Source organism: Stegostoma tigrinum, chromosome 39 (assembly GCF_030684315.1).
Source record: "Stegostoma tigrinum isolate sSteTig4 chromosome 39, sSteTig4.hap1, whole genome shotgun sequence".
Classification (NCBI taxonomy): domain Eukaryota; kingdom Metazoa; phylum Chordata; class Chondrichthyes; order Orectolobiformes; family Stegostomatidae; genus Stegostoma; species Stegostoma tigrinum.
The window spans coordinates 21,922,679-21,933,714 of record NC_081392.1 but is presented as its reverse complement, the minus strand read 5'-3'; the positions used below and the strand labels follow the sequence as shown (position 1 = coordinate 21,933,714).

General features: G+C 41.2%; 1 long non-coding RNA gene across 1 annotated transcript; it reads left to right on the top strand.

Annotated features, from left to right (window-relative positions):
• The first annotated feature begins 1,181 nt into the window (after positions 1 to 1,181).
• LOC125447796 (uncharacterized) lies at positions 1,182 to 5,698 on the top strand. Its single transcript, XR_007246607.1, has 3 exons — positions 1,182 to 1,260; positions 1,643 to 1,754; positions 4,440 to 5,698. It is a non-coding gene; the product is annotated as an uncharacterized LOC125447796 (long non-coding RNA).
• The last annotated feature ends 5,338 nt before the right edge of the window (positions 5,699 to 11,036 follow it).

Sequence of the window (11,036 nt, the reverse complement as noted above, 5' to 3'; positions counted from 1 at the left end):
GCTTGCCATTTATATGGAGCAAATGATACCTGTCACTTGTTAGCCCAAGCCACGATAGTGTCCATTTCTTTGGACTTGTACTCCTTTACTGTGTCTCCGAAATCTTCTCTCTCCACAAGGCAAGCATCATTTCTGGACGCTCTTTCTCTTTGCATAGAAAAAAAAAGTAACATCTTAAAACATAGGATAGAAGTTCTGACTTGATTTGTTCTTGGAGCTGTCATCTAACTCCTGTGTTAAGCCTGACGGACAGATTAAACACGGAAGATGTTTCCACTAGTGTGTAGACACAAAAAAAATGAGTCACAAATGAATTGATTGTACAATTCAGAAATCAGTTCTTTGAGTATAAAACAAGATGTTGGAAATATTCAGTCTCGATGATAACATCTCTGGCTTGAGAAAAAGAGTTAATTTTCCCTTTCTGTGGACTGATGCAGAGAAGTCATGTAATATAAAGTGCATTTCTCTCTCAACTGTTGCTGAATATTTCTGGTTGATTGAGTCTGCTTTTGTTTATTCAAAGAGTGCTGAGGCAATGAAACTCATTACAGGAAGTGATTGACATCTCAGTCTCTTCTGAAGCCCGTGTGTAACATTTCACGCTTGTCTGAACATCTTAAATTACTGACATATCAGCACAGTCACCGCACAGGAAGACTCTTCATACTTCAGTGAAAGAACGGATTTTTATTTAGTTTTCCTACCTGGCATTATTCAGCTTTGAAATTTGAAATGATTTTATCACCAATAAATGCATTCTTCTTGCGGCGAAATTCAAATGTTCTACACAGGAAAGGTGTACATTTTGTTCACTTTATCCGTTGAGTGTGCGTTCATATCTCTTTGTTCTGCTGTTAATTAGAACCAGGACAGACAGGGACCATGCACTTGTATCAATGGATTCCTTCATCTTTCGTCCTGGCATATTCCTTCATATCTTTGTTATATCAATACTGCTGCTCAATGGCAGCGTTTCTTTTCCCCAGCATTCTGGGTGGGAATGCATTTGCCCAGATAACAAAGTGTGGAGCTGGATGAACACAGCAGGCCAAGAAGCATCTTAGGAGCACGAGAGCTGATGTTTCAGACCCACACGGGTTATCTCGGATTCGCCAACATCTGCAGTCCCCATTATCTCTGAATGTATACGCCCACTTGTGCGCGCGCAATCTGAAGCTTTTCAAACATGCGCAGACTTGGAGGCAAAGCAGAGCCGGAGGAAACGGATGAGGAACAGGCGCGATAAGGATTTGAAAGGTGAAAAATAGAAATCGAGTGAGTGAGTGGGCGGAGAGGCTCTATAAAATCTGACAGTAGTCACCGTCACTGAATTGATAAAAACCGATCCCGGTTTTGTCACGAATAGACTGGAATTGCTGAATTCCTTTGTTTGCCGGGCAGGGCTGGGCGCCGCCATGTTTATTAGGGGCAATGTTATGATGCCGTGTGTGAGTCCGCCATCTTTATCCGGGGCCAACTGGAAGCGGAGCGCGCGCATGTCCTTTACTTGTTGGGAACGGGGCGAGGGTAAGGCGAGCAGGATTTACCAACAGCAACTTCAAACCAAGAGAAATGCTTTTCTTTTTCTGTTTTGAATCTCTATGCTGGATTGATCGTGATGGATTTTACAATCTTACAGATCAATGTCAGCAGAGGAATTGGCAGACTTGAACCTGAAACCAAACTGTGATAGAATAACTCGATTGATGAGGATCTGAATATTATCAGCATCTGAATGTGGTAGCGTTCAGGTACGTACGTGTGTGTCTGTGGGAAAAGATTTAAGATATCAGAAATTGACATACACTATCTGTGGTTAGATTACACTTGATTAGCTGTTTTCAGTTCTCAGACGTGCTCTCAGGAACGATGTAACAGCCATGGAGTGGATGTAGCACAGAATTCCCTGATTGATAACTTAACCTGTAGGTTTAGAATACAAGAAGGACCATATAAAAAAAGTCAAAAAGTGTGGACCATTCAGTCCATTGCCAACTCCCAAGAGCAATCTATTCCCTTGTTTTATCCGTGTACCTTTGCATTTTTCTCTCAAATGCTGGTTCAGTATTTCTTTGAAATCAACCAAGATCCAATTTTCTTTGCTGACTAATTAATCTATTTTGTTACCTTCAATTATCTTTGCATGTGAATCCCCCAGACTCTGCACACTCTTTAGCGTTGTATCATAGCCGCTTCCTATCCCTTCTGCTAAAATACATCACTTCACTATGAGAGAGGTATCCCTGGAAATTGATTAATAAGAAATAGTTTTGATCAAAGTTTTGGGAATATGATTAGTGACTGATAGTGGAGTTACAGAGAAACTATTTACACTGAGTGGGGAATTGAGGATGAGCAGTAACAGTCTGAACACGACGTTAGTACCAGCATATTTTCAGGTCAAGTTTTCCAGATCCTTGTAACTGTTTGATGGTGCAGGGCCTGCAGAATTCCACATTCAATCTGGAAGGTTGGAAAGTGTCAAATTGAAAGAAAGCTGCTGTACCATCAGGTCCTGTGAGCTTCATTAGAATGGTGCAGTAGTCCATCAGGGCAAACTGGTACAAAGGATGATGTCACATGAGCTGGAGAGATAGATTCAGAAGTGGCTTAGCGTCGAAGACAGAGTGTAGCAGTGGAAAGATACTTTTCAGAATGGAGGGTTTTGACTAGTGGTACCTCTGCTGTTTGTGGTCTACATAAATAACTTGGAAGAAAATGTAGCTGGTCTAATCAGTAAGTTTGCGGACAAATCAAAGATTGGTAGAGTTGCAGATAGTGAGAAGGATTGTCAGATGATACAGCAGAGTGTAGATCAGTTGGAGTCATGGGCAGAAAGATGGCAGATGTAGTTTAATCTGGACAGATGTGAGGTGATGCAATTTGGAAGGTCAAGTACAGGTGGAAATTATAGAGTAAATTGCAGAATACTTAGGAATATTGAAATGCAGAAGGATCTGTGTGTGCAGGTCCACAGACTAGTGAAAGTGACAGTGCAGGTAGATAATTTAGTAAAAAAAGGCCTTTGGCATAACTGCCTTCATTGGAAGGTGCATTGATGATATGGACAGGCAAGTTATGCTGCTGCTTTGTAGAAAAATAGTTAGGCCACACTTAGAATATTGCATACAGTTCTGGTCACCACATGTGGATGTGGATGCTTTGGAGAGGGTATGGAATAGGTTTTCCAGGATATTGCATGGTATGGGGGAGATTAGCATTGAAGAAAGGTTGGACAGACTTGGTTTGTTTACACTGGGATGCAGCAGGTTGAAAGAAGTTTATAAGATTGTGAATGGCTCGGAAAGAGCAGAATGTATGAGACTTTTTTTTCCCAGGGCGGAAGGGTCAATTACTAGGAGACACAAGTTCAAGCTGCAGGGGGAATGTGTAAAAGAGATATGCGAGGCAGGTTTTTCATACAAAGGTTGCTGAGTCCCTGGAATGTGTGTTGCCACAGGAGACGATGGAAGCAGACGCAGCAGCAGCAGTCAAGAAGCACCTGGCTGAATCCGTGAACAGGAAGGGAAGAGACGAATGCGGATCCTGTGAATCAAGGCATTTTTAGCATGGAGGGGCAGAATGTGCAGGCATAGGCTTGGAGTGCTAAAGGGTCTGTTCCTGTGCTGTATTGTTCTTTGTTCTTAACAGAGGATTTTGTCTGGGCTGGGAAGTTAAAAATGAAACTCATGGTCCAGCTTGCAGACTGAATAGATTTTTTTTCTGCAAAATAATAACCCAATCCGTGTTTGCTATTCACAGTGTGGAGCAGGCCCCATCATAATCAGTAAGGACAGTAATTAAAATGTGTAAGGTATAAATGATTCATCATTTATTTTCACCTTGCAAAACCTTGAAGATAGCCTGAAGAAAGATATGTTTTTGCGGAGTAGGTTATATAATACAGAAAACCATTGCCAAAGTATTACATTCTAATTGAGCTACAGGCTAAAATAAACTCCGACTGTCAGAATGAACACAGTCCGTATTTTTTCAGCAGGTTTATTTTTCAATTAAATGTATTCTGACATAATGAGCAAGTGAATAATCTCTTCCCAGTCTGAATCTGCTGCCGAGAGTCCTCCAAGTGATGGTTTTCTGTGCACCACTTGATCTTATGTTTCTGTCCGGTTTGGGAGATTCTGTTAAAACTTTGTTTGAATTACTGGCAGATGAAGCCCATCTCCTTTAATGCTCTCCATATTTCTCAGTTTTCCCACAAAGGACACTTTTATGGAGCCTCAGATTTGGCAGCGGGTTCCTTTCCCTGCAGTTTAATACTGAACCAGTTCTATTTTTATAACAATCCAAGAGCTTTCTTGTCTGCTTGTCCGCTGCACAAATGATTGGATTTATTTGGTCCAGTTTTAAAGTTTTGCATTTTTCTCTGTGGGTCACATTTTCCTCTTTCTGTTTGTCATTCATTTTACTGGCAGTTGGACCATTTGCAGTCAATGAACTCAAATGTCACTTCAGATTCCTACGGAAATGTTGAATTCATCCGGTCTTGAATATCATCAGGCTTTGATCATGGAAGTCAAAACCAATCTTTGCACTGAGAAACCATGGAAATGTGAGGACTATGAGAAGGAATTCAAATATCCATCTTGCCTGGAAAGTCATCAGTGCGGTCACACTGGAGAGAGAGCGTTCACCTGCTCTGTCTGTGGAAAGGCATTCATTTGATCATCCAATCTGCTGACACACCAGCAAGTTCATGTAAGAGAGAGGCAGTTCATCTGCTCTGATTGTGCGAAAGGATTCACTCACTCATCCCATCTGCTGACACACCTGCAAGTTCACACTGGGGAGAGACCTTTTAAATATCCAGACTCTAGGAATTGCAAGAAAAGTTCTGGAGAACTAATATCCCATCAAGATGTTCACACTCGTGAGAAACCATTCAGGTGCTGTCACTGTCTGACTCAGTTCAAGCGATCATCTAAACACCCAGGACATCAGCTCGTTCACACGGGGGAGAGACTGATCATCTGTTCCGTATGTAAGAAGTATTTCATTCACTCATCTGACCTGGTGAAATACCAGCAAGTTCATTCTAAGGAGAGACCTTTTAATTGTTCAGACTGTGGGAAATGCTGTAAATGTTCTGGAGAATTGATGTCCCATCAACATATTCACACTAATGAGAGACCAATAAGATACTCTCACTGTGGGACTCGGTACAGATGAATGTGTAACCTCACTGTACTCCAATGAATTCACACAGTGGAGAAACAATTCACTTGCTTCAACTGCAGGAAGGGATTCACCAGGTCATTGTACCTGCTGAAACACCAGCAAGTTCATTCTGACAAGAGAATGTGGGAAATGGTATAAACATTCTGGAGAATTAGCCCCCATGAACTTCTTCATATTATCGAAATAACTTTTGAATTTTTCAATTTCAGAAAATGCTTTAAAAATTCTCAACAAGTGATGATCCATCAATGTGTTTACACAGGTGAGAGACCGTTCCAGTGCTCTCACTTTGAAACTGGGTTCAGGTCATCATTTCACCTCATTGCATGCCAGTGATGTCATACTGGAGAGAGATTGTTTGCCTGCATTGAATGTGGGAAGGGATTCACTCAAACACCCGACCCCCTGAAACATGAGTGAATTCACAAGTAACCACCATGGTTGCATTTTGCTATTAATTATATTTGGCAATGAGCATATTTCATTGTTGTCTGTTTCTACTGATGTTAAATTGACTTTCATTCAAATATAGATTTTTATTTTCTGGATAAAAGTCTCATAAATTAGCTTTGTATTTAATGCAAAACTTATGTTTTGTTTTCAAATGTCCCAAGTACAAGTTAATTTATTTTGGCCTTCTTAGCAAGAGGATTCAGACACAGGAGCAGGAACGTCCTTCTGTAATCCCACAGGTCTCAGTGAGACCATAGCTGGATTATTGTGTGAAATTTTGGTCTCTTTACTCTTGCGAAAAAATGCTTTGGCTATGGAGGGAGTACAATGAAGATTGACCAGAATGATTCCTGGGATGACAGGACTGACATGTGAATAAAGACTGGATCAGTTAGGACTGTATTCACTCGAGTTCAGAAGAGTGGCCTTTTATAGAAACAGAAGAATTCTGACAGGACTACACAGGATAAACATAGGAAGGCTGTTCTCAATAAACAGGATGTCCAGAACCATGGGTCAGTCTTTAAGCATATGGGCTAAGCTATTTAGGACTGAGATTAGAAGAAATTTCCTCACCTCTGGAATTATTTGCGACAGAAAGCACTTGAAGCCAAAACATTAAATATATTTAAGAAGGATTTAGATACAATTCTTGGGGTAAAAGGGATCAGGGTATGGAGAGAAAGCAGGAACAGATGGATGATCAGCCATGATCGTGTTAAATGGTGGAGCAGGCTTGAATGACCAAACAGCCTACTTCTATTTTGTTTGTCAATGGTTATTATTTTCCCCAATACTTCTTCTCTTCTGGTCATTATTATGGTTCTTTTCTCCCCTTTCCGCTGCTTGGCTATTTTTAGTGTATTTTTAATGTTGTAAGTATGCCCCACTGTGAATATTAATGAAAAGTATTTGTTTAACTCTCCTACCCTTTCCTAGCTCCTGAATGTTATCCTTTACAAAGCTCATTCTATAAGGGGTCGATGCTCATAGTTTGGTCCTCTTTTTGTTTATTGAAATAACTGAACTCAACACACATTGTTCCTCCATAATCGTCTATAAGGCCTTGTGCAGTCGCATTGTGAGAGAGTCCTCACCACAACAATGTACAACAGTTTAATATTGTCCAACATTGTGAAAAAAGGCAAATTTCATCAAAGCTTTTTGCCTTGCACATTTCGGTTCATTCACAATAAGCACCAATGGAAAGGAAATGAACATTTTATACTGAATGACCTGACTGCTGACTGTGTGAATAATAGACTCTGATTGGTCAGGGCATTGCAAAGAAAAATGCACCAGTTAGACGATAACCAACAGTTAGCGACCAGACTTTGTTTAAATTTCACGCAGACAGATTGACTCTGATTTTTCAAGGCATTACTGGAGACCTGACCTAGAGAAGGTCTGGTTGAGTTGCAGGTGGTACAGTTTGCTGTATGTGTTCATACTGTTTGCAAAGAACAAAGGGCATGCCACTAATATATGTAGCTTCCAGTCCACTTATTTGGGCCACACTGAAATGTATCTGCCAATCTTAAATTGGTGCCAGCATAATATTCAACATGCTCAGAATTATTAATCAAATGCCCTTTAATCTCAGAATCATATCTAATATTGGGCACTGATAATCTTTCAGTGCTGTAAGCAAAAGCTGGCTGGCTATGGTCAATGTGTTATCTGTTGTGAAGAGACAAAAGGAAATGCTGTTTGACAAAATCTACCAACCTTTTAGGGAGAGGTGAGGAGTGGTGCAGAATGTGATCATTCATATTAGCTCAGAAGTGGAAAACAGGTGGACTGTTGCACTTAAGAATCAATTCCTGTGAAAGATAATGTGGGAACGTCATGCTCATAAGTCAGTCACACATAGTGAGGGGATGGGCAGTGGGAGAAGCCACAGTAAATGTATAGCCTGAAACAGAATCTAAAATACATGCATGATTGGAGGCAGTGGAATTTCGACAATGGCAGAGAGGTGATCAAGGTAAGCAAGGGTCATAAAGCCATACAGATGGACAGAGTTATATAGATTTACAGCACAGAAAGAGTGCCCTCTGCCCACCATTCCAATGCTAGTCATCAAACATCAGTGAAAGAGAGCAATAGATGAACATGGATTCAGATCCCATAGCAAAGGTATCACTCCAGATGCAGAGACATGGAACCTCTCCCAAACAACAGAGCACAACAACAAAAACCCTAAATTATCAATGACTCATTAAAAATATTTAGTGCTGAAACAGTCTTATTGATTTCAATATTAAAATCTGCTGGAACCTGCAGCTGGAAAGTTGTCAGAGAGTAGATTCAAAATTGAGGAAATCCTTTGGAATTGGGTGATGTAACTGAGGTTACTCTTTGAAAATTCTACGAGTTAGTTTGTAAGATCAATTTCAGTCAGCCAGAGTGAGCCATCAAGAAGAGATAATCATTTCACTTGATTTGAGTTTTGCCGTGTGTACTCTGAACTCTGATAAAAGGAGTTTCAAAAATCCATCCGTCAGCCCAGGACAGATGTTCACAAGATCCCCTCATCGTGGCTCAGGATGACTGGTTATCCTCCCCGCAGTACCCTGTACCTCAGCGTGGCCAGCAGTCACTCAATTTGAGGATGGTGTCTGCTCAGGGCTCAGCTTCTATCCTGGATTTTCATATGAATAAACCGGGCTCCTCCATCCACCCAACCAGACAGTTGGCCACTTGCTGTTGCTGCAATCCTAATGTGTCTGAATGAAACCAAGAAACAAAACCCTGTTCATTGCCGTTGAGAAAGCTGAAAGAACCACCTTGCTGTGGTACTCAAAGGCACCAATAATAAATCACAATATCGTAGGGTCTAATCAATTCTCGTTTAATCTGTCCTACATTCAAATACTTATGCACATATATACCCAGGTCATTCTATCCTTGCCACCCCTTTAGAGCTGTTCCCTTTATTTTATATTGCTGATGTACATTCATCCCATCAAAATGTATGACCTGACACTTCTGCACATTGAACTTCATCCACCTCTGATCCACACACCCCACTAACTTTACACAAGCTTCCAGAAAATTACAAGAGGCATTGATTGAATGGAGAGTCAAGTCTTTTCTCAGGTGGAAATGTCAATTACTGGGGGACCTAAGCTTACGGCAAAAGGGTGTATGTTTAAAGGAGATGTAAGAGGCAAGCGTTTAGACAGAGGGTTGTAAGTGCTTGGAGTACACTGCCAGAGGAGGTGGTAGAGATGGATATGATAGATATATAATTAGGCAGAGAATAAAGTGAAATGATTGCACAGGGACAAAAGGTTTTTAGTTTAGAAAGACATCATGTGTCAGCACAGTGTTGGTGGCCCAAAGGGCCTGTTCCTTTGCTGTGTTGTTCTTCTTTGTATCATTCTGCTCACATTTTTCTCTGTTTCTGAATCCTAACTTACGCACAAATATCGATCCTATCCCCTGTAGTCCTATGTTTAGAACATTAATACACATTTGGAAAAACAAGGGTCCCAACCTTGCCACCGAGGGAATTTCAATAGATTCATTCAACTATCCTGAAAAATATCCATGAGCCACAGTTGTATTTCTTTCTCTCAGCTAATTTTGTACATATATTGTTATTGTAGTTATTTTCCCCAAAAACATAAACTCATGGGTCAGTTCTGTAACATTGAATCACATACTTTCTGGAAGTCTTGGATGTGCATGAACTGTTTTCCTCTGATCAACCCCACATTTCACATGTTCAAAAGAAAAAGTAGGTCATTAACAGCAAGTTAACTAACATCATGTTTCCTTGAGAAATTTATGGCACCTTCTCATAAATTGACTGATCTCTGTCCGTGTGACTCTTCATTTTGCCTTCACCGTTGCCTCTACAAGTTTCCAAGCAACCAAAGTAAATTAGCTTGTCTGTAACAGTGGGATATATTCTCGCAACTTCTTTTTAACAAATGACTAATCTTTTCAATTTCCCTGTATTTCAGCACTACTCCCGATAAACTTACAAATTCAGCCAAGTGTCTAATTACTTTGAGCAAACTTTGAAAGTAGACATGGAGACCCCCAGTGAAACAGTTCTCATTCTTTCATGTGGCTCACCAACTCAGAGGATACCCATTTTTGAAAAGCCTGATTGGTATTTTCGTGCCGCTGATTACCATAAGATTGTTACAGGTCCACTTATCTCAAGTTCAAAGCCATTTTCAAAACTTAAACACAAGCACAAGACCGATGAATGTAGAAGGGGTAATGTGCACTGAGCACATTCACTAACTAGTACATGGGAGAATAAGGAAGATGAGATCCTTGTGCCTCTCTAACCTGTCATCAACAACCCCATCATGTTCTAACACCTTGTGTCGTATGTTCCTCCTGCTCGCTTTCCAGGCAAACGTTGGATTTGCCATTGGCCTGCATTGGCATTGAGCACTAATTGACCTTGGATCTAGCTGGGCTGAGGGAGGTGAAGGTGAGACAGGGCCAGAAGCAAAAAGAGATGCAAAATCGGAGTGTTGTGAATCAGTTGATTTCAGTGGGGACCGAGTGCTGTGAGTTGCAGCCCGAGTTTCCCAGGAGTTACAGTGATTGGGTTGGTGTTTTTTTTTAAATTGAACGTTTTCCTCAAGTGTGACTTCCTTTTTGTAAACCATGCTGACTCTGTCTGGATCCGCCTGTACTGCTCATAAACAAAAGACTTCACTGTATTTCAGTATATGTGACAACAAATCAATCTATTCATCCGAGATAATGGGAACTGCAGATGCTGGAGATTCCAAGATAATAAAATGTGAGGCTGGACGAACACAGCAGGCCAAGCAGCATCTCAGGAGCACAAAAGCTGACGTTTCGGGCCTATCCCTTTGTTTCTCTCTCATTCTGTCTGTTGATCTCTCTCTGTATCAATCCTACACTGTTTCTCTCCCTGGGATCTTTCTCTGTATCTCTCTTGAGGTCTCTCTCTCTCTCTCTTCCTGGGGATTTCACTCTGTGTCTGCCTGTGTCTCTCAGTCATTCTCTCCCAGGGGATTTCATTTTCTGTCTGCCTGTGTCTTTCTATTCTTCTGCCTCTCTTCCTGGGGGTTTCATTCTGTCTGCCTGTTTCTTTCTATCCCTGTCTCTCTCCTTGGGAGTATATTTATACCCAGTGCGAGGAGAGTTGCTGAACAATTATTGCACTAAGATCCTCCCTCTGACCATCTCTCTCCCTCTGTCTGTCCCGCTTGCCCATGGCTTTTCTCTCCTTCTGTCAGTGCCTCTTTTCTCCTCTCAAATTTTCTTTCTCTTACCCTCTGTTTATTCGATTTTCTCCCTCCCTACCTCCCTCTCCTGCTGTCTGTCCAACTCTCTTTCCCACTTTCTGTCTGACCCCCTCCGTCTGTGTGTCCATGTCC